At 34.6% G+C, this 22246-nt stretch overlaps 1 pseudogene; it reads left to right on the top strand.

Moving 5' to 3' along the window:
- Positions 1-20342: 20342 nt before the first annotated feature.
- Positions 20343-20876, top strand: LOC141492170 (ribonuclease H1 pseudogene; annotated as a pseudogene).
- The last annotated feature ends 1370 nt before the right edge of the window (positions 20877-22246 follow it).

The raw sequence follows: 22246 nt of genomic DNA, 5'->3' as shown, positions 1-22246 counted from the left end.
ATCCTCCCAGGTAGGGATGTAGGCAGTTTGATCTTATTGAATAGCAATCTTTTTCTATTCCTCTGTTTACATTTACATGTATCTCTTGAGTCTTCTGTTTGAAGATAAAATTTTCTGTTCAACTCTGTTCTTTTCATAAGAAAAAATGTGAGTCATCTTTTTTTGTTATGGTCCTTCATTGATCATTTTTCCCTTTTTCTCATTTTGACCAATCTGATAGGTGTGAGGTGATATTTGATTGTTGTTTTATTTTGTATTTCTCTACTCAATAATGATTTGGAACATTTTTTCCATATGATTATATATAGCTTTAATATCTTCATTTGAAAACTGTCTTTTCATATCCTTTGACAGTCTATTTTTTTAAAGAGGTTAGTTAGCTTTTACTTCTCCTTTTCCATTTGGTCAATTCTCTTTTAAAGGAGCTATTATCTTTTCCATTTGCCCAATTCTATTTTCAATTCATCAATTCAATTCAAACCAATTCTACTTGCAATTCTTTTTGCATTTACCTAATTGTATTTTTAAAGGGTTTGTTTTTTTCTGTCACTTTTTGTTGCAAAATGTTAATTTTCTCTTGCATTTCTTTCTCAATTTTCCATTTCATTTTTAAAATTCTTCCTGAGTTCTTCTAAGAAATCTTTCTGGGTTGCACACCAATTCATATTTTCCTCCACAATTTCGCATGTAGCACCCTTCTGCACATCCTTTTCTGAGCTAGTGTTTTAGCCATCATTCTACCTTTCAATAGACCCTGCTTTTCTCTGACCTTTGTTATTTATTTTGGGATTTGTTACTTATCCCTAGGGTCTTGTGTTGAGGAATGGAGCTTTCTTGCAGACTAGGTGATGAGAACCCTAGAGGCTTGCTTACTGGCTTGGGTTGTTGATGTTAGCAATTCCAGGTGGTTGTTCAGTGAGTCAATATAAGGAACACCTGAGGCTCTCTCAATTGCTCTGGGCATGTCAGTGAACCACTCCTTGGGTCTTTAAGAAAGGTGGAGACACCTAGGACTGTCTGCTCAGGGTAACACCAGGCCCTCCAGACTGGAAACTTCTGGGGCTCCTCACTTCTGTCAGTCTGATGTTTGGACTGATTGGGGGTCTTGGGCATCCTCACTGGTATTTTCCCATTGCACTGGTATCCCTAATGGCAAAAGCCTCAGTTCCCTCACCTGAGGAACTCAGGTTAGTCCCCACCTCACCCTACTGCTTTTGTGAAGGGTCTCTACTCTCTGCTCTGACCAGACCCTTTCTCCCCATAACAAACTTTGCTGGAGGGTGGTCCAATTAAAAGCATTCCCTCTTCAAAGTCTGCGGTAAATCCTGGAGAGTTTAAGTCCCCAGCCTCTGTCCACCATCTTGGGTGGAAGTCTAGATATGACTTTAATATTGAAAGAGGATGTCTTAACAAAACTAATTTTAAATTTTTTTAAAGAAAGACAAGAAGCACATCAGAGGCCTAGGTCTTCCACTTCATTTTTTATCTTTGTATCAAAGAAATTGGTCTTCAGATATTACCAACTGTTTTAAATTTGCTAAAAAACCGAACCATTTAAAAAAATACAATTAGGTAATTCTAAGTCACCTGAACCCAGGAAATGCAACAGACAGTGGTTACAAAGAGACAAATGTTGGCTTAATGTAGGAAAATTTCCTAGCAATTAGAAATGTACAGAAGTAGAATGAACTGCTTTGAGAAGTGATGAGATCCCCTCATTGGAGGTCTTTAAGTCAGAGCTGCACAAACGTTTAATGTTTGGGTTGCAATGGGGATTCTTTTTAGTATATAATTGAATTAGATACAGGCTAAGTTTTTTTTTAACTATCAAATTCTATAACAGTATTTAGTCAGGATACTTGATTTTAATTATTTAATTTTGATATGATCTTGTACAGTTTACTTTCCCATATTGGGCTTCACTTTCCTCATCTGTAAAATGAAAGGGTCAGACCAGATACTTTCTAGGGTCCCATTCAATTCCTATTCTTATGATATTAATGGATAATAGAAACTCCAGTTTGTTTGGATTGTAACTCAAGTGGAAAACAGAGCTATAAAGAAGTAATGTCAGGTAAAAGTCTAGTAGGAAAATACAATTATGGAATGAGAGGATAATTCTTCATTCCATAGTTTTATCATCTATTACAGAATGCAATAAGTTCCTTTAAATAAAAAGATTTAGATTGAATATATAACATTATCATATAGGCATTTACATATTTCTTCCAAGGAACTCAAAGCACTATTCAGGGCTAGCTGAAATCCTTATTTGTGGTTAAACTATACTAGTAATGAATATAATTATCTTGGCAAATGATCAAATTTTTATTTAACAAACACAATGGGAGAGCTAATGGAGTGCAAAGATTGAATTTGCATGTTATTTTAAGTATTTCATAGTGAGCTTGAAAGCTGCCAGAAATGCAGTATTGATTTTGAAGACTGTTTCAAATAATTCCTGGTAGGAGAAAATATTTGCCAATGTGCAGGCTTATGTATGGGAAAGCACCTCTAACCCAATTTGGATTGTGTGAAAAATACTCTGCCTTCCATGCTGTGCTTTATTTGTATGCTGCTTTATGAAAAAAAAGATTAAATTCCTGGAAGATTTTACCACTGTCTGTGGTTCAAGGCACTCAAGACATTTTCTATTTATCTGGCATCCCATTGATATATAAGTTGTGAATTGTCTGCATATATAAAGAAATATATAGTTCAAGACAGAATTATAGCACTACAAGCAACACTTCAATATCTCCTCTTTTAGTCTCTATAATGATTGATCATTTGTTCTGAAAACATTCTTTGATATTATGCTTAATAATCTGACTGACAATTTTATTTCTTTTTTATTTGTTATTTGGAAACAACAATGATTAGAGTATTGTACCAATAAGTAATTCATATCTCCACCAATAATTCTTTCAAATTGTATAGAACAAAAAAAATTATTATGTTTGGTTCTCAATGACACAAGTTAATGTGGTTATTGGTAATTTAGAGTGTCTCAAACAAGGTTATGAGGGTGGTGAATGGACTTTTAGAGTAAGCTCTTCAGGACTCATGTAAAGTGATGACTGCTTGAAAAGGAGCTCAGCACTGCTAGACCTTACAAAGAACTTTGGATTTAATTTATTAGTGAAGAATTCACAGGCCTCTCTGACACAGAAGTCTTAGGGATAAACTTTAAGGTTTTAAGGAGACAACAAAGACTGGAGACAGCAATATGGGCAAGATTAACATGAAAATTCTCATCAAACTAAAGAAAGTGAATTTTTAAGACTTTAGTAAAGTTAAGAGAATAAAGACAGCTGCAAGGTCATTCTTGGCAGCTGGACTGAGGGACAGCATAGTCAAATAGATAAGAGGGGGAAAAGAGAAAGACAGAAGAAGAAAAGATAGCAGTTAGACTGAAATCAGCAGCTTGGAAGAGATGGGGGGAGAACTATTAAAGGGGCCCTAGCTTATTGTCAGTATTGGGAGGAGTCAAGGGTAGGGGCCAAGAAGTGGATAACACCTAGACATGACTAGGTTTACACATACATCTTGACAGAGTATTTGGTATGCACAAAGGAAGTGAAGGAAGGTAGGGAGGGACCAAAGAGTAGCTGACTAGGGCAGTGTCTACCTCAAATATCTGAAGGGCTCAAGATTGGTTCAGAATTGCCTTTTAGGGGGTGGCTAGGTGGCACAGTGGATAAAGCACCGGCTCTGGAGTCAGGAGTACCTGGGTTCAAATCCAGTCTCAGACACTTAATAATGACCTAGCTGTGTGGCCTTGGGCAAGCCACTTAACCCCATTGCCTAGCAAAAACTTAAAAAACAAACAAACAAAGGAAAGAAAACTCCAAAAAACAGAATTGCCTTTTAGTTAGATGCCTCAAGTCTTTATGATACATTTCCTGGTGAGATAACTTGGGAGGTCTCAGTTTAGATGGCGGTACATAACAGATCCTGCTAGCCCAGGGTCAGCATAAAGAATGGAGAAAGATTAACAATTTTAAATTAAAGATTAGCAGTAATTACAGAGTGCTTTGTTTGAGAGGGTCTCATTTGCCTGTGAGTTCAAAATCAATGCAGCAAGGAAGGCATTATAACAATACAGAAAAAAAGGAATTTAACATTTATCTCTCTGTCGAGAATTCTTCATATATAGCAGAGGAACGAAGACCACTCCCTAAGGGTCACCCCTTGCCTAAGCTACCATAGAAGGATATTTAACAGGAAGACCCTGATGGGTTCATCTTCCTCTTCTTGACTTTATCCTCTGATCCATCAATATATCTCTCTTTCCTTCCTAGGCCATGTGCTCCCATGCTAGGCCTGTTGGTTCACCATGGCCCCATACCATGTGACTGAGGCTTTCTCTCTCTCTCTCCTCTCTCACTCTCACTCAAACTTCACCTAGCCTATTCTTAAAATGATTACTGCTTTTCTAGGATTTTTAACCTGAATATTTGTAATAATTTGCTTTAATAAAATCCTGAGTAGTTTTTTTTTTATTTCAAAGGCAAAGATATTGTGTTTTGTTTAGTTATTTTTGTTTCTCCAGGGCAGTGGGGTTAAGTGACTTCCCCAAGATCACAAAGCTAGGTCATTATTAAGTGTCTGAGGCCGGATTTGCACTCAGGTCCTCCTGACTCCATGGTTGGTCCTCTATCCACTGGGTCACCTAGCATCCCCCTCAGTACCTTTAACATCTCAGAGAGTGTGCAAATTCTTTTGTATTTCAATGACCCCCAAATTCATGTGCGTATCCCCATGGCAACAGTAGTACAGAGAGAACTAAAGCAATCATAAAAATAGCAAGAACAATTCCACCTGAAACTAAAAGGCAAAAATCTATGAAGTCCAATAAGGGAACCAAACAATAAAGAAATCTAATTACATAGTACATTCACTCAATAATCTCCCACCAGGTTGCATGCTTCAACAATGCAAAAAAAGTTACCCATGAACTTGTCCTTTGGGACTCACTTAGAATTTTACTTCCAACCACAATTTTAGTCAGTGCACCCCACCCCTGCCCTTTCCCTAACATCTTGAGCTTCAGCTCACAGATATACTCTCCCAGCCATTTGAGAAGAAAGGTGAAGTATCAGAAGAGGGAACTGGGTTGGAAATGCATTAGGTTAGAATGCATTAAGACTGAAACACATAATAATTATATCCACATATATCTATGAATATGTATATTATGTATGTGTGTATGTATAAATGCTGCTTACTTCTAATTATATGGTCTGTTTATACACATATAAATATATACATACATTAATATATACATGAATGCAGACATATCTGATTAGAAAAGACCATTGTATTTGGGTCCTTATCTTGTATGTGAGATAGAGCAATTAAAACAAAATTTCATTCATATTTTTGGCACAAGACTAACTAAGAAGCAAGTCATGACTTCCCATGTGGAATCAAGATGGTGGGTGCAAAGCTAACATGCTCCTAGAGTTTTTCCCTACTAAAGATAAATGAAGCCTCTACTCTGATATTCACACTACACATTCCATGAAGAAAAAGAGAAAATTCAAAGAAGTTTTCAATTGTAGACACTGTGGAGGATTTTCATTGAAGGCCTGTCTCTTTGGGGGAAAAGGAAAAGTAAAGTCCAGGGGCCAGGAGAGCAGGAAAGCCAGAAGGAGGCTCTTAGCAACAGTGCAATCCTGTCCCAATAGCTTGACAACAACAGAGGTCCCTGAATCTAGATAACAAGCCAGCAGGGAGGATTCCAACTCAGTAAAAGTCTAACCCCTATCCCCTGAGAACACTGGGATAAAAGCCAGGACTGGGTCAGGAACAAACCATGGAAGTCAGAACCTGGACAGAAAGGAAGAAACTAAACTCTACAAAGGCAAGGCCTGGAATGCATAGGCAACATCTTGGCCTAAAATAAGTCATGGATCAGACCCATCCAGCTCCAGAAAAAAAAAAAAAGCATGGATCTATACTCCCTATATCCCAGAATCAGAGCTAAATCAACAAAGATGAGCAGAAAAGCTGAAAGAGACCTGACTATAGAAGAGTATTTTACAAAGTTTATAGTAATGTCATGTCTGAAGCAGAAATCAATGAAAAATCACTCACATGGGAAATATCAAAACAGTCTATAAATTGGACTCAAATAGAAAGACTCATTGAAGAGCTTAAAAAAGTATTCAAAAACTAAAAAAAGAGGAAGAAGAAAAATGGAATGAAGAAATGAGAGTCATGTGGGAAAATTATGAAAAATTGACCTAAGAAATCAACTCCCACAAAAGTAAAAATAACAACTCCAAAAGGAAACAAACCCTAAAAATTTTATTTGAACAAACATAAACCAAAGAATCTATAAGACTACAAGAATCCATCAAAAAAAATAAAAAGGTTGAAAAAAATTGAAGAAAATGTATCTTTTTTAGGTTAAATGAATGACTTGGAAAATAGATCCAGAAGAGATAATCTAAGAATCATCAGTCTACCAGAAAGCCTAGAACAACAACAACAAAAAAGAACCTGGAAAACATCATTCAGGAAATTATAAGGGAAAATTGTCCAAATCTATCAGAACAAGAAAACAATATAACCATTGAAAGAATCCACAGAACCCCTCCAGAAATAGACCACAAGATAAAAAAATCCAAGCACTGTTATAGCCAAATTCCAGAACTCTCAAATAAAGGACAGAATATTGCAAGCATCAAAAAGAAACCAATTCAAATATAAAGCAAACACAATCAGACTCACACAGGATGTATCAACCTTAGCATTAACAGATAGAAAGCCCTGGAACATCATATATAAGAGAACAAAAGACCTGGGATTACAACACAGAATGAGCTATCCTGCAAAATTCAGCATATGCTGTCAGGGGTAAAGATGGGTGTTTAATGAAAAGACCAGAACTGAAGAGAAAATTCATTTGCCAAATATATGACTTAAGAGTTTCATAAAAATTTAAATGAAAAGTGGAAGGAAAAAACAAAACAAAACAAATGTCACTCAAGACTATCAAATTGTATACACTTTAAAAGGGAAGATATATTTCTAATTCTTTAGAACTTTACATTTCATCTGATCATTGAAGGGTAGAATATAACTGCATAGAATGAACCTAAAGGATATGAGTATAATAGTATCTTATCTCTCAAATGAAGAGATCCAAGATGACATCACTATGTTTGAGACAGAAAAAGCCCTGAAGAAAAGCAGGGGGTGGTAACTTTAAATTTAAGTGTCTCATTATCCTTTGACTCACTTTAATCACATGGTGCTTAGCACCTTGTCTAATGAGGGCATCATAAACTGCAAGGGCATGAGTCAATGTCTCTATAACTTACAATGATTTCTAAAGTTCTCAGGTGAGACTTCCAGAGACTCTCAGCACTTAGAGAACTTTAAGATTCTTACAATTCGTTAGATCAGGGTTTGATTTAACCAGTGATTCACTTAATGGGGGTTAAGTACCTTGTGTTGGGGGGGGACAAAGTGGGAGAGTAAATGGGCCTTGTTTCACTTAACAAGGTGTTAAGTACCCTGAGTGGGAAGCTGCACAGGTAAAGTGTGGAAGAAAATACACCTGAATGGGGGAGGGACACAAATAGTCTAAGAAATGATATAGCTTTTGATGATACTTTGGTTCCTGAAGAGGATTGTATGTACTTGGCATATACTTGAAAACGGAGTAAAGTAAAAAAAAATGATCATGACTACAATATGATGCAATTTGAGTCAATGCTGCTTAACAAGCAGTCAAGTAAACAATCTGTGATGATATCTTGATGACAATATGAGTTTATCAAGCAATCAATTAATCAAACTGTTATTGATGATACCTGAGTAATAGTACTAAAGTGATAAATAACACCAAGGCAAGAGGCACAAAGATTTATAATTTTATAGGGAAAGAGGGGAGAATGTGAACACTGGGTAAATTCCATTCAATAGATTTAGCCCAGAGAGGAAATAAGATACAGTTTCCTTGGGTTTAAAAATCTTTTCTAATCTACAAGGAAGGGGGACTGGGTAAGGGTAAGATCATGGAAGAAGGGACTGACAAATGAAAGACAAAGGTAAAGTTAAAATAAACTGAAAGTTAGTTTTTTAAAAGAAAAGTCAAAGGGGAATAGTAGTAAAATTTTAGTGAGGAGTAATAAGAGCAAAGGAAAGAGAAAACTATAAATGGAGAAAGATAGCATGGAGGGAAATTCAGAATTAGTAATCTTAACTGTTAACATATATAAGATGAATTGTCCCATAAAAGTTAGACAGAGACCCGAATGTATTAAAAACCAGACTTCTATAAGAAGTTGTCTATAAGAAACTCATTGGAAGCAGAGAGATTCACACAGGGTAAAGGTAAAAGGGTGGAGCAAAATATATTATGCCTCAAATGAAGTAAAAAAAAATCTGGGGTAGTAATACTAATCTCAGATAAAGTAAAAGCAAAAATCAATCTCATAAAAAGGCATAAGAAAGGTAACTACATTTTCTTAAAAAGCATCATTGGTAATGAAGCTATATAATTACTAAATATGTATGCACTATGTAGTATAGTAGCCAAAATTCCAAAGGAAAAGCTGAGTGAATTACAAGTAGACAAAGACAACAAAACTTTAATAATAAGAGACTTCAATCTCCTTCTCTCAGAAATAGATAAATCTAACCACAAAATATAGAAGGAAGTTAAGAAGGTGAATGAAATCTTAGAAAATTTAGATATGATAGACTTCTGGAGAGGGAATAGAAACGAATATACTTTTTTCTCATCAGCACATGGCACCATGTACTAGGGCACAAAAACCTTATAATCAAATGCTGAAAGGCAGAAATAATAAGTACACACTTCTCAGATCATGAGGGAAAAATTTACATGTGAAAAAAGATCTTGAAAAGATAAACCATGAAGTAATTGGAAATTAAATAACTTTATCTTAAATAATAGGTGTATCAAACAGAAAAGAATAAAAATAATCAATAATTATATATCTTAGTAAAAGACAGTAATGAGACATAGTATCAAAATTTACGGGATACAGCCAAGGCAGTTTGGAGGGGAAACTTATACCTCTAAATGCCTAAATGAATAAAATAGAGAAAGAGGAGATCGATGAATTGGTTATACAAACAAAAAAGCTTAAAAAAGTACAAATTAAAGACCCCCAATTAAATACCAAAGTAAAAATTCTGAAAATCAGGGGAGAGATTAATAAAATTGACAGCAAGAAAACCATTGATCTCATAAAAAAGCCAAGAGATGGTTTTTATTATAAAATCAATAAATTTGATAAAACTTTGCATAATCTGATTTTAAAAAAGAAAGAAGATAACCAAATTACCAAAATCAAAAATGAGAAGGGTGAACTAATCACCAATGAGGAGAAAATTAAAGAGATAATTTAGAGCTATTTTGCCAAACTGTATGCCAACAAATTGGATAACCAAAGTGAAATAAATGAATATTTACAAAAATACAAACTGCCCAAATTAACAGCAGAGGAAATAAGTTACTTAAATAACCCCCATTTCAGAAAAATAAATTGAAGAAATATCAATAGACTCCCTAAGAAAAAGTCTCCAGGTCCAGATGGTTTTACAACTGAATTCTACCAAACATATAAGGAACAATTAATCCCTCTTCTATACAAACTATTCAAAAACAGAGAAAGAGTTCTTACAAATTCCTTTTCTGTCACCAAGACAGTGCTGATACCTAAACCAGGAAGAATCAAAACAAAGAAAATTATAGACTCATCAGTCTAATGAATATTGATGCAAAAATCTTAAATAAAAATTTTAGCAATGAGACCACAGCATGTTATTACTACGATAATATACCATAATCAGGTAGGATTTATACCAGGTAGGTAGGGATGGTTCAATATTAGTAGAACATTCAACACAATTAAATAAATCATTAGCAAAACCAACAGAAATCACAAGATTATCTCAATAGATGCTAGAAAAGCCTTTGATAAAATATAACATCCATTCCTATCAAAAAAGTTTAGGAATAAATGGAGTTTTCCTTAAAATAATAAATAATATCTGCTTAAAACCATCAAAAAAAATATATGTCATTTGGAAAATTTGCAATAAATCAGGGGTGAAGCAAGGATGTCCATTATCACCATTACTGTTCAATATAGTATTAGAAACGCTAACTATAGCAATAAGAAAAGAAAAAGAAACTGAAGGGATCAGAATTGGCACTCTTCATAGATGATATAATGGTGCATTTAGAGAACCTGAGAACATCATCTAAAATACTCCTTGAAACAATTAACAAATTCAACAGAGTAGCTGGATATAAAATGAACTCACATATCCCATCAACAGTTCTATATATGATCAACAAAAAGATACAGAAAGATAAATTCCTTTTAAAATAATTGTAGACAACATTAACTACTTGGGAATCTACCTCCCAAGAAAATCCCAGAAACTGCATGAACACAATTATAAAGCACTCCTCACCAAAATAAGTCAGATATAGATAATTGGGAAAATGTCAGATTGCTCATGGTTAGGTCAAGCTAATATAATGCAAATGACGATTCTACCCAAATTAAATTACTTTTTCAATGCCATACCAAATTACCATTACCAAATAATTACTTTACCAAGCTAGAAAAAACAGTAATAAAATTCACCTGAAGCAACAAAAGGTCAACAATAGCAAGGGAACTGATGAAAAAAATATATAAAGGAAGGTGGCTTAACTCTACTAGATCTAAAGCTATACTATGAAGGAACAGTCATCAAAACTACATGATACTGGTTAATAAATAGAGCAATGGGTCAGAAGAAACAGCAGTAAATGACTACAGCAATCTACTTTTGGACAAACCCAAAGACATCAGCTTCTGGAATAAGAACTCACTATTTGACAAAAATTGTTGGGAACACTAGAAAAAATATGGTTAACAACTAGACATAGATCCATTCCTCACCCCCATACCAAAATAAGATCAAAATGCATACAGGATTTCGACATGAAGAACACAACCATAGTCAAAAAATATTTATCTATCAGATCTATAGAAAGGGGATAGATTTATGGCCAAACAAAATTATAGCACATTATAAACTGCAAAATGAATAATTTTTTAGTTAGCTTTTTTTGACAAGGCAATGGGGTTAAGTGACTTCTCAAGGTCACACAGCTAGTTAACTATTAAATGACTAAGGCCAAATTTGAATTCAGGTTCTCCTGATTCCAGGGCTGGTGCTCTATCCACTGCACTGCCTAGCTGCCCCCAAATGAATGATTTTGACTATATTAAATTAAAAAGGGTTTGCTCTAATAAAATCAATGCTACCAAAATTGGAATGAAATCAGAAAGCTGGGAAACACTCTTTACAACTAAGAGTTCTTATAAAGGTCTAATTTCTAACATATGAGAATTGCATCAAATTTATAAGATCACAAATAATTTCCCAGTTGATAAATGGTCAAAGGATATGAACAGACAGTTTTCAAATGAAGAAATTAAAGCTGTATCTAATCATATGAGAAAATGCTCCAAATCATTATTGATCAGAGAAATGCAAATTAAAAGAACAATAAGGTATCACTTCACACATATATCAGATTGGCATACATGATCAAAAGGGAAAATGATCAAATTTGGAGAGCCTGTCAGAGAATTTGTAAATTGATGCATTGCTGTTGGAGTTGTGAGCTCCACTTGTTGAGCAATAGGGAACTATGCCCAAAGAACAATAGAACTCTTCATATCTTTGACCCAACATTTCCAATTCTGGGCCTATATTAGAAGAGATTATAAAAAAAAAAGGAAAATCCTACATGTTTCAAAATATTCACAGCCGTTCTTTTTATACTGACAAATAATTGGAAATTGAGGGAATACCCATCACTTTGGGAATGGCCAAACAATTTATGGTACATGAATATTATGGAATATTAATATTTTATGAGAGAGCATAAGCTGTCCAACTCTAAAGAACCATGGAATGACTTATGGAATTTGAAACTGAGGCTAGGGAGCAGAACCAAGAAAACAATGTACACATCATCAACAACATTGTGAGAGGAACATCCTTGATGGAAGCTACTCCTCTCAGCAGTTCAAAGAGGCAGGACAACCATAGTAGATTAGCTATGGATAATGTTATCCCCATCCAGAGGAAGAAAAACAAATCAAAATAAAACACACACACACACACACACACACACACACACACACACACACAATCCAACCCTTAACAATCTGATGAACAGTCTATAAAAATTATATCTTATGTATCTCTTTCTCTTAATCCTAATTTTTCATGTTGAAAATAACTAATCTGTAAACATGTTTATCAAAAATGTGTAATACAGTGCTAGACTGGCTGTTCACTGTTGAAGGGGTGGGGTTGGGAAGGAGGGGGGAAGGAAATTTTGTAACTTAAGAATATACATGCACATATGGATGAAAATAAATTTTAAAAAAGAGAGAGAAAATTCTAATCAGTGATTGGACCTCCTTACTGTTAAAATAAGTATAAAATTAAAAATATTGAAATAAGAAAAGATCTCATGAGAGTTCTACACTGGTGAAAGGAATTTCTACATGGGAAATTCTCAACACCAATTTTTTTTCCTTCTTGCATATTGCTAATGAGTTATTTGTTGTCTTCTATGAAAAATAAATAAATTCACAATTTCATTTTATTTCATTCAACATATGATTCTTGAACTATAATCACTGAGGGAGGTTTGATTTTATCTAATTCACTATTTTCTAAATATCTAGGCTAGACTCCTGTCAACTTTGTCAAATTTAGAGAAAATATTGGTTCTCTTCTTAGCAGAAATAATTTTTCACCTAATTAAGGGATAGGCAATTAAAATATCTTTAATACCAAGTACTGAAATCATCAATTAGTCCATAAGATAGGTAAGAAACACAATAAAATCAAATTAGAAAGTATAATGTAATATGGTACTAGTCACAAAACTATAATAATTTTGAGGGCAACGGGAAGCAGTCAGGGAAGGAACTTTGAGCAAGAATTTAAAGACAATGGATAAATGACCTCATATTCCTGAAACTTGGTTTAACTGTACTTAAAATGAGGATATTGGTTCCAGCCAAGATGGCAGAGAGAAGACAGGCACAGTGCTAAAATCTCCTGATCTTCCCTCATATATAATATGAAACCAACCTCTTAACAGAAATTCAATGTACAAAACCCAGAAAGAAAAGCCAGGAGAAGAATATTGACCTCAGGATTTGTCTTCTGAGATCGTGGGCGAGTCCAGGCACAGAGGGCAGAATCTGCCAGGAGCATAGGAGGGGTGAGAGCATGGGAGCCTGGATTAACCTCTGGTTAGTCTGATTAGCTGTGGGGCTGGAGCCTGGGAGCCTAAGGGCTTGAGAACCAGGCTGGCTTAATCAACTGCGGAGCTAGAGCCTGGTTGACCATGGGGTTTGTTACAGCTAGGGAACAGAGGCATTAGTTATAGCACTGACCATCTGGCGCTTGTGGGCAGGGCTGGAGAAAGAGTTCTAGTGCCAGAGAGCTGTACACAATGATCCCTGAGCCCCTCTGGTCAGGAGGAACTCAGAGTACATAATTTCAAATCAGCTGAAGTCTCTCCTCAGAACAAACACAATTACAGCCCACTTCTGCCCCAGACTAATATGTGAGCAGCAGAATCATCTCCACTGTGAATAAGGAGAGTGATCACCTCACCCAGGGTAGAGCCCACCTTTGATCAATGTTAGAAGTTTTCAACAGCTTCAACCACTCCCTCCAAGCCAAGTCAATCAAGGTCACAGACACTCCAGAGAAAGCAAGTGGAACCCCTACTGGCCAGCTGGAGATATTACACTTAGTAAGTAAAGCCTCTAGGGATCCCAACACTTAAATTCTGTGAAACAGCCCTTCCCCAACACAAGGCCTTAGTAAAATGAAGAAAGAGAAGAAAGGAAGGTCCATAGAAAAATTGTTGGAAGGAAAAAACCCTAACTAGGGAGACCTAAAACCTCTGAGGAGAATATGATCTGCTCTCCAGCACAGAAAGCCCTCCTTGAAGAAATCAGGAAGGAATTTAAAAATCAATTGGAAAATTTGGGAAAAGAAACCCAACAAACAGAAGATTAATACCTTGCAGCAAAAAAAAAAAAAAATCATTGGAAAATAGAATTGGACAAATACAAAATGAGAATAATTCTTTCAGATACTCAATTGGGAAAATGCAAAAAGAAAACAATTCTCTCAAAACTCAATTGACCAAATGGAAAACTCTTTCAAAAATAGAATTGACAAATTAGGAAAGGAGTTGCAAATGGTAAATGAAGAAAATTCTTCTCTAAAAAAAAGAATGGAGTCTGTGGAAACTAATGACTTCATGAGAAAGCAAGAGCCTGTTAAACAAAGCCAAACAATAGAAAAAAAATAGAAGAAAATGTAAAATACCTCATCAGCAAAAACACTGTCCTCGAGAACAGATCAAGAATGGACGACCTGAGTATTAGAGGTCTTCCTGAAAATATTGTAGAGAAAAAAAGCCTAGGCTTAATATTACAGGATTTAGAGATGGAAAATTGCCCTGATTCATGGAACCAGAGGGCAAAATGGTTATTGAAAGAATTCATCGATCTCCTCTGGAAAGAGATCCTAAAATGAAAACACCAAGGAATGTTTTGGTCAAATTCCAGAACTATCAGATAAAAGGGAAAACCTTGCTAGCAACCAGAAATAAAAAAAAAAATTAAATACCAAGGAGCCACAGTAAGGATTATGCAGGACCTTCCTGTATCATCATTAAGGGATCAAAGGGTCTGGAATAAGATATTCTGAAGAGCAAGGGAGCTTGGAATTCAGCCAAAAATCCACTATCTGGCAAAACTGAGCTTCCTCTTCCAGGGAAAAGATGTTCATTTAACAAAATGGGAGACTTCTAACAATTACAATTACTGATGAAAAGACAAGAGCTAAACAGAAAATCTGAACATCCAACAGGAGGTTCAAGAAATACATGAAAAGGTTAAAAAAAGAGGGGTAAAGAAAAAAACTCCTATCCAATAAGATAAAACTGTCTATATCCCAGCATGGGAAACAGATTCCCATAACTCTTGAGAGCTATAACTCTATCAGAGCAAATATACTTATTCTTGAGACTGCTATCCAATGGGATGAAACTGGCTATATCCCTACTTGGGAGAAAGACTCCAATAACTTTCAAGAATTGTAACTTTATCAGAGAGAATATACTTGGCCAGAAATGATGGATACTCAAGCTTTTCTGTGACTCAGATAAAATGATTAGAAAACGATACCACCTTAAAAAGGGGGAACAAAGGAAAGGGGAAAGAAATGGGAGGGGGTGGACAAACACACTGAAGGAGGTGGTATTTAGAAACAAAACACTGGGGGAATTTGGATAAAGGGGGGTAAAAGGGGGAAAAATACAATCAGTGAAGATAGCATGGTGGGCAATAAAGAGTTAGTAATTATAACTTTGAATGTGAATAGTATGAACTCTCCCTTAAAACTTAAACTAATAAGGGAAGGCTAGGTGGGACATTGGATAGAGCATCAGCCCTGGAGTCAGGAGTACCTGAGTTGAAATCCAGCCTCAGACACTTAATAATTACCTAGCTGTGTGGCCTTGGGCAAGCCACTTTAATCCCATTGCCTTGCAAAAATCTAAAAAAAAAACCTTAAGGAAATAGCAGACTGGATTAAAAATTTAGAATCCTACAATATGCTGCTTTCAGCCCCCAAAAAACCCATTTGAAACATAGAGATGCATATAGAGTAAACGAAAAATGTTGGAGCAATACTTTGCTTCAACTGAAGTGAAAAAAGCAGGAATAGCAATCCTTCTCTCAGACAAAGCAACTCCAAAAATAGATAGCATTAGAAGAGATAAGGAAGGAAACTAAATCCTCCTAAAAGGTATCATAGACAATAAAGTGATTCCAATAAAGAATATGTATGCACCTAATGGGTTAGCATCCAAATTCTTAGAGGAGAAACTGAAAGAACTATAGGAAGACTTAGACCGCAAAACTCTACTAGTGGGAGACCTCAATATCCCAATCTGAGATTTAAATAAATTTAATTATAAAATAAACAAGAAAGAAGTTAATGAGGTGAACATATTATTAGAAAACCTAGATATTATAGACTTATGGAGGAAACTGAATGGATGTAGAAAGGAATATACTATTTTTCTGCAGTACATGATAATTACACAAAAATTGATCATGTAGTGGGGCATAAAATGTTAATAGTCAGTTGTAGAAAGGCAGAAATTGTGAATGCATCTTTCTCACATCATAATGCAATAAGAATCATATGCAATTTTTGGCCAGGGATATATAGACCCAAAACTAAATAACCTCATTTTAAAAACTGAGTGGATCAAGAAACAAATTATAGAAAGAATTATTTCATCCTAGTTAATGACAATAATGAAACACATACCAAAACCTATGGGATTCACTCAAAGTTGTTGTCAGGGGATGTATCATATCTTTAAATGCTTATATGAATAAATTAGAGAAAGTGAAAATCACTGAATTCAATACGCAATTAAAAAAATTAGAGAAAGAACGTATTAAAAACCATCAAAGACCAAATTATAAATTCTAAAAATTAAAGGAGAAATTATTAAAATCAAAAGGAAAAACTATTGAATTAATGAATAAAACCAAGAGTTGGTTTTATGAAAACAAACAATAAAATTGATAAACCTCTGGTCAATATGATTAAAAAAAAAGAAAGAAGAAAATTAAATTGTTAGTATCATAAATGAAAAAGATGAATGCAACACCAATGAGGAGGAAAGTAAAATGATAATTCAGAATTATTTTGCCCAACTCAATGCCAATAAATTTGCCAATCTAAGAGAAATAGAAGAATATTTACAAAAATATAAGTTGCTCAGGTTAAATGAAGAGGAGATTAAATAAGTAAACAACCCTAGCTCAGAAAAATAAATTCATCAAGCCATCATTGAACTCCCTAAGAAAAAATTTCCAATTCCTGAGGGATTCACAAGTGAATCCTATCAAACATTTAAGGAACAATTGGTTCCAATTCAATGGAATTTCTTTCGAAAAATGGGTGAAAACTGAACTCTGCCTAACTCTTTCTATGACAACAATATGATGCTGATACCTAAATCAGGAAGAGTTAAAATAGAGAAAGAAAATCATTGATCTATCTCCCTGATGAATATAGATGCAAATATCTCAAATGAAATCTTAAAAAAATGATTACAACACGTTATCACTAGAATAATACATTATGGCCAAGTAGCATTTATCCCAGGAATGCAGGGTTGATTCAATAGTAGGAAAAGTGTCATTTTTATTAATAATATCAGTAATAAAGCTATCATAAATCCTATGATTACTTCAATGGATGCTAAAAAAGCCTTTGACAAAATACAGTACCCATTCCTTCTAAAAACACTAGAGAGTAGGAATAAGTGGATTGTTTCTAAGAATACTAAGCAGTATCTATCTGAAACCATCAACAAGAACTATATTCAATGGGGACAGTCAAGAGGCATTCCCAGTAAGATCAGGAGTGAAACAAGGATGCCCATTTCCTCACTATTATTCAATATCGTATTAGCAGTGTTCGTTTCAGCAATAATAAAAGAAAAAAGAAATTGAAGGAATTAGAACTGATAAGGAAGAACTCTCACTCTTTGCAGATGACGTGATAGTAAGCATAGAGAATCCCAAAAAATCATCTAAGAAACTCCTGGAAACAATTAGCTACTTTAACAAAATTGCAGGATCTAAAATAAACCCTCATGAATCCTCAAATTTTCTATATATGACTAGCAAGATACAGCAGGAAGAGACAGAAAGAGACATCCCATTCAAAGTTACCTCAGACAATATAAAATACCTGGGAGTCTATTTGTCAGAGCAGACTCAGAAAATTTTTGAAAACAATTACAAAACACTTCCCACACAAATAAAATCAGATTTAAATAACTGGGCAAATATCAACTGCTCATGTATAGGTTGAGCTAATATAATAAAAATGACAATTCTGTCTAAATTAAACTACCTGTTTAGTGCCCTACAAATTAAAATTCCAAAAAAAAACTTTAATGAGTTAGAAAAAATTGTAAGTAAATTCACATATGGAGAAATAAAAAGTCAAGAATTTCCAGGGATTTAATGAAAAAAGTGCAAAAGAAGGTAGCTTAGCTCTACCAGATCGAAAAGTACATAATAAGGCATCAGTCATCAAAACTGTCTTGTACTGGCTAAAGAAAATAGAGTGATGGACCAGTGGAATAGACTAGGTGCAATAGCAGGAAATGATTACAGTAATCTGCTGTTTGATAAAACCAAAGTGTCCAGGTTTGGGCATAAAAACTCTCTGATTAAAACTGTTGGGAAAATTGGAAGTTATATTAGATTAGAATATTAGATTAGACCAACATCTCACACCCTATACCAAAATAAGATAAAAATGGATATAGGATTTAGACATAAAAAAACAATTTTATAAACAAACTAGAAGATCAAGGAGTAATTTACCTGTCAGATCTAAGGAAAGGCAAGCAGTTTACGACCAAGGAAGAGATGGAGAACATCATTAAAATAAAACTAGATGATTGTGACTACATTAAATTAAAAACCTTTTGCACAGACAAAACCATTGTAACAAAGATCAAAAGAAATGTAGTAAACTGGGAAACAATTTTTACAACTAGTATTTCTGACAAAGATCTCGTTTCTAAAATATATAGAGAACTGAGTCAAATTTTCAAAATAAACAAGCCATTTCCCAATTGACAAATGGTCAAAGTATATGCATTTACAAATGAGGAAATCAAAGCAATCCATAGTCATATGGAAAATTGCTCTAAATCATTACTTATTAGAGAAATGCAAATTAAATCATCTCTGAGGTACCACCTCACAACTCTTAGACTAGCTAATATGACCAGAAAGGTCAATGATCAATGTTGGGAGGGATGTGGCAAATCTAGGACACTAATATATTGCTGATGGAGCTGTGAACTTATCCAACCTTTCTGGAGAGCAGGTTGGAACTATGTCCAAAGGACAATAAAGATGTGCATACCCTTTGATCCAGCAATACCACTAACTGGGTCTATACCCTGAATAGATGATAAAGAAGGGTAAAAAACATAACAAATTTAACAAAAAAATATTCATAGAGTTCTGTTTGTTGTGACAAAGAATTGGAAATCCAGGAAATATCCTTCAGTTGAGGAATGGTTTAACAAACTGTGGTATATGTATGTCATGGAACACTCTTGTTCTATTAGAACCAGGAGGGATGGGAAGTCTGGAGGGATTTGCATGAATTGATGCTGAGCAAGATGAGCAGAAACAGAAAAACATTGTACACCCTAACAGCAACATGGGGGTGATTATCAACCTTGATTGACTTACTCATTCCATTAGTGCGACAATCAGGGACAATTTTGGGCTCTCTGAGATGAAGAATACCATCTTATACCTTGAATTTAGAATACCATCTAAATCCCTGTATCTTATTATGCTATCTCTTAAACTTTATTTTTTTTCCTTACGGACATGACTTCTCTCTCATTATATCCAAATTGAATGAATGTACACCTTGGAAACAATGTAAAGACTGACAAATTGCCTTCTGTGGGGGCTGGGGGGGGAGGAAAGTAAGATTAGGGGGAAATTTCTAAAACTCAAAATAAATAAAATCTTTAAAATGAAAACAAAAACAAAACAAAAAAATTAAATGAGGATATTGGAATAAGTGATTTCTTTAATACTGTGGTTCCAACTGCCATTCCATTGGTGTTGAGAATTTTCCATATAGAAATTTCTTTCACCAGTGTAGAACTGGAACTCATATATAGTGATTTGTCCATGGTCATAGCATTAGGAGGTATTAGAGGTAAGACAGTCATTTGAACCCAAGTCTTCCTGACTACAAGGGTAGCCTACTTTGTATAAATGCTTGTTCTTTTTTATTAATACTGCAAAGAAGACATTAGAATTATATTAATTATTGATATTAATTAAATGCCTATGATACAAATACAGTTTCCCTATTTATTCTTTTTTTACTCAAGATTATTTTTGTTGTTACTTTCTCTGAGTTCAAAAGATCTACCTTGCCTTCTTTTTTTTTAGGTTTTTGCAAGGCAAATGGGATTAAGTGGCTTGCCCAATGCCACACAGCTAGGTAATTATGAAGTATCTGAGCCCAGATTTGAACCCAGGTACGCCTGACTCCAAGGGTGGTGCTTTATCCACTACACCACCTAACCACCCCTTTACCTTGCCTTCTAAAAACTTAACTTAAGCACTTTTTCTGAAGGTCAGGATCACTTGAGATCAGACATGAGTAGGAAACCCAATCCCTGTTGCTGTGACTATGATTGGGAGACTAGCGTCCATGGAAGCTATTGTGGGCAATCACATCCAGGGTCAGACTCTAATATTGTCTATGTCATGGATACCTACAAAAATAATGGAAGAGAAGGGGCACAAGGAAGTATTGGTGTCCACTGGAGATCAGAGCATGGTCTAAACATAAGTGATAGGTGTTCTGGACGACAGACAAAACAAAGTGCATCATTAGAAGCAGCAATCAAAGCAGTTGAGCAAGCAAAGGTCCAAAATAAGGACAACATCGTAGTGTGCACAGACAGCCAACTTATCACCAAGGGTATGAATGAGTGGATTGACAACTGGAAAGGAAATGACTGGAAAACAAGTAAAAATAAAGATGTTGTCCACAGAGAGCAATTCATTAAACTGGATAATCTGACTCAGGTCATGAATGTTGAATGGAATTATGTACCTGCTTATTCAAAAGATGGAGGTAATGTTGCAGCTCAGAAATTAGCAAGAAAAGCAACTGGGAAGAAGTGAAAATACTTAATACTTGCAGATATTGAAATTTAGGTTATAGTGTCACTGTTTCTTCTTTTTTTAACGTCACTGTTTAATCTTGCAATATAATAATTTCCAAATAATTTTCTCTTTACCTTTCCCCCCTCTTGTTGGAGTTCTACATTCCAAGGCTATCTTTGGCCACTTTTTAATGTTTTCTTGGTTTTTCTATGTGCTATTTTAATTTTTTGTTTAATACAAACCAAAAAGAAATGTATATTAAAAAAACAATTGTAGAAATTGTTAAAAATAATAAATAAGAAGGCAGATAGTTCCATCTCTGTCAGATCCAGAAGAACTCTTGACTTGGTTTAACTCTTGCTCCAGACCCTAGAAATCAATCTAGACTGCTTGATCGCTCCCACAGTTTAGGTATAAGGGAATCACCAACTTTTTCAGATAGTACGTACATGAAACAAGACTTCCCATCACTCCAACAGTTCTTTCTAAGGACTTCTACCTTTTGCAGTTACCTTGTTTTGTATGCTCTAAAATCTCCCACTGTCTTCTGATTTTTCTGGCAATCTAAAGATGCTTTCTTGGACCATTCAATCTGGCTCTCTGGGGTACATGTGAGTGCTTGTTTGATATTCTTAGCAATAATGACATTGAATAGTTCACAGTTCAAATTTAGTTTTTTTTCTTGGTAAAAAGTTCTTTACTCTTAAAATTCTAGGTATTAGTTTCTCTTACAAGTTATTTAGAGATTCTTGATGTCTAAGTCAAATAATTAAATTGTTCCTGTTTAAAAAAATACTTAACTTAAGCATTAGGGATCTTACTCCAGTTCCTGTGAGTCTTTAGGTTCCAATTCATTGCCTTTCATCATAATATCCATTCAGTTATCTTTGTTTTATGGGAGAGATCATTACATTCACATTCAGTTTTTCACATTATTTTTTTTCCAGTAGGGAGAGAAGGTGAGAGTAATATAAATAAATGATTGCTAATTTGGAAAAATTGGTTGTAAAGGAATGGTAATCAAGTCTTTATCGCATTATCAAAAGTAAATATCTAAGCAGATCATTGCAAAAAGAGCATATGCTTTTTAAAAATTCATTTGGATTTAACAAAATGTATTTTTAAGCAGTTGCAGATTCACTGTTTAAATCATATTTTCTTAAGCTGACAAAACAAAATCAAAGTCACTGAATTTTAGAATTTAAAAGGATCTTAATGAACTTCTGGTTCAATGAATACCCAGAGATTAGTTCTTGATATAAGAAACCCACTGGTCATTCAGCATCTATTTGTAGAACCCCAGTGAAGGGTAAGCAACTAAGGAAGTTCATTGTATTTCTACATATGTCTAATTATTAAGATTTTTCATTGACATCCATCCTAAATTT

This window comes from Macrotis lagotis, chromosome 6 (genome assembly GCF_037893015.1).
Source record: "Macrotis lagotis isolate mMagLag1 chromosome 6, bilby.v1.9.chrom.fasta, whole genome shotgun sequence".
Taxonomy (NCBI): domain Eukaryota; kingdom Metazoa; phylum Chordata; class Mammalia; order Peramelemorphia; family Peramelidae; genus Macrotis; species Macrotis lagotis.
The sequence above is the reverse complement of the archived record's forward strand: the minus strand, read 5'-3'. Positions and strand labels throughout refer to the sequence as shown.